The sequence below is a fragment of the Alosa pseudoharengus genome, unplaced genomic scaffold (genome assembly GCF_046254945.1).
Source record: "Alosa pseudoharengus isolate Yale_2024_CS ecotype anadromous, Long Island Sound unplaced genomic scaffold, YU_APseudo_1.1 YU_APseudo_1.1_scf_23, whole genome shotgun sequence".
NCBI classification, from domain to species: Eukaryota; Metazoa; Chordata; class Actinopteri; order Clupeiformes; family Clupeidae; genus Alosa; species Alosa pseudoharengus.
In genome coordinates, this window is record NW_027468685.1 from 31,054,904 (window position 1) to 31,059,857 (window position 4,954).

Here is a 4,954-nt window from a genome sequence, read left to right on the forward strand (position 1 = left end):
CACATGTTTACCTCTTATTATTTTTATGCATTGTGATCTGTTGACATAACTTAAGTAAATTTTGGTATTATAAGAAGTATGATATTTAGTGATTTAGAAGGCATTAGACAAGGCACTGAAATATGATTTATATAATTCATTTTATTTAATGAATGCAAATAACCTTCATCCAGACATTTAGTAATCTTATACCAAATTCCACCAGATAATTAGTAAATATAAATAACTTTTGCCCAAAAAATTAGTAAATATCAATTAGGTTGGACCATGATATGTAGTAAATCTAAATTAATTTTGCATACAAAGTTAGTAAATGCAAGTCAGTTTTGCTTGTGAAATTAATTTGGATTTACTCAATAGTTTTAGGCTATATAACTCATCATTTGGCATGAAATTACTACATCTTACACATTTTAACTGTTGCTGTTATTACAATGTATTTAATTTTTTGGTGTAAATCTAGTTGACTTATTCAATGAATTTTAATCAAAGTTGTAGTACTTAAAATCTATTCAATTATATCACTTGTCCCTTTGTTGCCACAATTTTTTTAAGTAACCATTCACATTTCACATTTCACATTTCACAGGTCACATTTTTTACAGTGTATTGTGCAGTATTGGGAATATAGGATAGTATTTGATCATACAGTTTTGAATGTTAAAAGTGAATAAACTTTTTTGAGAGGTGGATAAACTCTAATAAGAGGTGGGTAGGCCTAAACTCTATTTCTGAAATTTCAGGTGGATAAACTGCGTTTACTCGCGTTTAGCCTCCACATCCTTATTTGCGCTCATAGGCCTATTCCCAGCTTCGTAACAGAAAGGTAATATTTGACTGTAAGCTATACAATGTAGGCTATAGATATTTATATCATATATAGCCAGTGGCGTTGCAAGCCAATGGTGGGCCCAGGTGCGAGAGCGCTAAGCGGGCCCCATACCAACGAACTTTGGCCCAGGATGAATTAGCCCTGATACATGCAATACACATTAAGGGTGATTTAAATTGTTTATGCAAAGTCCCTGAGGCACCGAAGTAGTTTAGTAGTTACAGATTACAATTCCAGTGTTTCCTCTATGTTGATTTGGTAGTGGCGGCCCGCCACGGTTTAATTTTCTTCCCCCACGGTATCAGAAATGGGGCAGACGCACAATAGTCGCAGTTGGCGGCCGCTAACATTGCAATTTAACAACAAGCAGAACTATTCAGAGGTTTGGGGCTGTCCAGTTTAACTCTACATAGTGTGTTGATGTGCTTATTGTCCAAACATTTGCTTTCTTCTGAGTCACTATTAAACAACACCTCTGTTCCGTTTTAATAAGACAACGTTCAACTTGTCAGTTCTGACAGCTCACGTCCTGATATCAAACATCTGGAAACATTAAAAACGATAAGTGAGTCACTAATATAATAGAAATTGGAAATAGTCTATAGATGTAGTAATAGATGTAATGATGTTAAAGTAAATAGTTGTGTTGTATGACACGGAAAAGTTTATTTTTTAATGATTTGGGCTACACAGACGCACAAAGGCCGCACGACCTAAACGTTTGTTACCCTTGTTGCTAAATGTGAAAATAAATTAGCAAAAAGAAGTGCAACCATTTTTTTAATTTTCTAACGAATTAGGCTACAGAATGCTTAGCCTAGGCCAGGGGTCGGCAAACTTCGGCCCGCCGAGCATTTCATTTGGTTATCAGGCTGCTCGCTATTTTTTTCCTGCGATAGAGACGACGTTGGTTAGCCTTACTGCAAACTGCGTTTCATTCTCCTTAGAGAACGTTTGCAATGTCAATGTCAAAACATCATGTTAAATAGAGATAACATCATGTTAAATAGAGATAACATCATGTTAAACTAAGTTAACTCTTAGTTATCTCCTTTGCAGCAGATCTAATGTGAACGTTATGCGATCCATTTAATTGGGAACGCGTCTGCACTCACGAGAGGGAGAGAGAGCCGCAGGTTCCAGCTGGCTTGCCATTGTTGATAATTGATATCTCCTTCTTATAAGAAACTTTTAAAAGGAAATCATGAAGGCAACAGTACTGAACAGTACCCACTACTGACCATTTAAAAACTGTGAGAGGGCCCAGCCATAGGCACAGCACTAGCCATAGCGGTGCAGGCAGAAGATCATTGAGAAATAAACGTGAATTAAAGCGACTGTCTTAAAGCGACAGTGCACAATTTATACATTTTGTTAAACTGCATAAAATTAGCAGTATTTTTAAGCAATTCATATTTTAAAATAAATACTTTTCATACTAAATTATAGGCTATAACAACAATCGTTTTTTATGTATGTGTCGTGGGGGGGCGGGTTGTTGTGCGGCAATTTTCAAAACCCGTGGCCCTTAAGCCAAAAAGTTTGCCCACCCCTGATCTAACAGCATGTATGCTACTCAGCATGGAGCCTTGGAGTTATTTTTCCAAAAGAAAAATTAAATGTACACATCAAGGCTTCTTTGAATTTTGGTTTCCCCACGAAGAATTTCTTGTAAAATTCATTTTGCAGACCTGTTGTAGATTCTCCAAAAATACAGTTCAATCACAACTGAAAATAATGCCTCATTGAATAGAGTGTGTGAATAGAGGTTAATAAATATAATTGTTTGTGTTGCAGCGAAGTGTCAGTTGTCAGTTCCGTGGTGCTGGGACGGGGGGGTCGGTATTGTTCAGACGGGCCTGCCCCCACTGCTTAAAAAAATCCTAGAGGAAACACTGCAATTCCAAGTAAAAAACACACGACTACATATCCATTACATGTGAAAACATTAAAAAATATTTTTATTAACAGCCTGCAGGCCAGGGTAATCTAATATTACTGCATTAACATCAACTCGCATGGAATTATGGGAACACTCAATGCGCCTCTTCAACCCTCTGCTGAAACTGCAAGCGTAGATTGCTTGCTTATAAACTCGCACTGCGCAGAAACAAAACTTAATGTAGCCTAACTTATTTAACCGTCCAGAAACCAAATAAAATCATTCATATGCATACAATCCCCAATATGCGTGAATTAGGCCATTAGAAGAAGGCCATCTTACGAGCCTTTCGTTGTGCAAACTCGTCAACGATGTTCCCAATATTTAATGCTCTGGCTCTCGTATTTTCAATGGACAGGATAGCTAACCCACGGAGCCTCTCCTGCCCCATGCTGCTCCTTAGGTCTTAATAAGTTTGAGTTTGGAAAAAGATCGTTTAGCTGTTGCCACAGTCACAGGCAATGTCAGAAACAACATGAGTACACACTTCCCCGAATGTGGATGTTACACTGTCATAATCTACCACCAGCATTTTGGCAAGTTGAAAAATAGATGACTTCTGTGAAATCTCTGCTTTAAAGCAAGACCTGAATGAGAGGAGTTGTGTTGGGAATGTCGGTGCAATGTCCCTGCTATAATGGTCTGACAAACGTCTTGCCTTTTCAAGCAGTTCATCATCACCTGCGAGTTGAAGGGTCATAGGACGTAAAGACTCAAACACATGACAAGTTTCCCGCATACTTGCAAATCTTTGGGAGAGCTGACTGATTATGATGTCCAGAGTTGCATTAAATACCTGCACTTTGAAGTATCTCTCTGCATCGGTTAAGCGCTCATCTTCCGATAGATCGATCGTCAAAGTGACGCTTCACTCTCCGTGCTCTAACATTCTAAAGTTCTAAAAAAAAAAAAAAAAGGAGGCGTAACGACGGGCCCCCGGAGGTCACGGGCCCTGGTGCGACTGCACTTGCTGCACCTACTATAGTTACGCCACTGTATATAGCCTACACAACCAAGGGACGGAAGTTATCCTCTGAAAGCAGGGCATCTTCATATTTAGTGTTGCGTCGGAGTTGCGTAAAGAGGTGCAGAGCGCGCACCTGTTTGTTTTTTTGACTGGCAGTGCCCAAGATCAGATGACAATACGTGAGTTGAATAATGTACGATAAAATATAAAGGTAAGCCTAAAGCAAACAATAAAGGACAATGTTTAAGCCATTGGACATTATTGAAAGAAAATGATAGCAAAGATATGCAGAATGAATGAAAAATGACTGGCGAACTAGGCTACTTTTTCAGCAAAAACATAGCCTACCCTAAAAGAAACGTTAAGCCTACATGACATATAACGCTTATAATTTAGTCCTCTGTTTTGTAGGCTAAATCAGCATATTACCCTGGGTCATGTTGGAAACGTACAGTAGCCTACTGTACCATAACGTACAGGATTATATAGGCCTAGAGGTCTTTCCTTCATAAGCTAGGCCTACCCATTTTTTTTCTACAAAGTAGGCCTAAACATACGAAATGTTGATTATTCACATTACTGCAAGCAAAAGGAATGAAAGCGAGCAGAGGACAATGGACATGGATGCATACGATCTCTTTCCAGAAAGCTGGAAAAAACATAATTAGTTAAGCTAGCTAAGCTTTCAATATATAATTTTACATAAGCTACAGCTTTTAGGCCATTGATTTCATTAAAACATATGCTAATGATATTGATGAGGGGGTGTTTACAAGGCGGAGACCTAAAACCATCCGTCTGCGCACAAGTTGACGTTCATTTGTGATTTATAATGGGCACATCTGGAAGGGTGGCGTACGCACGTTTTTTTGTGCGTACGTTCGTTTTCTCTGAATCACACGTACGATCATTTCAGAAATTATCTAAGATCAAATGAAGGATGGTTTCTACGCAACCCTTTTATAAATGAGGCCCCTGAACTTTGCTTCCATTTACATCATTTATACTCACACCTCCATCTTTCTCGTCTTTCTCTCTTCTTGCACTGCCTCCTCTCATGCGTGTTCACTCTTCTCCTCTTCCCTAACATCGTCTCCCAGTTCCTCTTCTGCCCCACCCCTTGGCCATCTTTTCCTCTGTTTTCACTTACTTTTACCAGGTGTTCCGTTTGAAGAAACAGCCCAGAAGACACCAAACACTAGACCCGAAAACA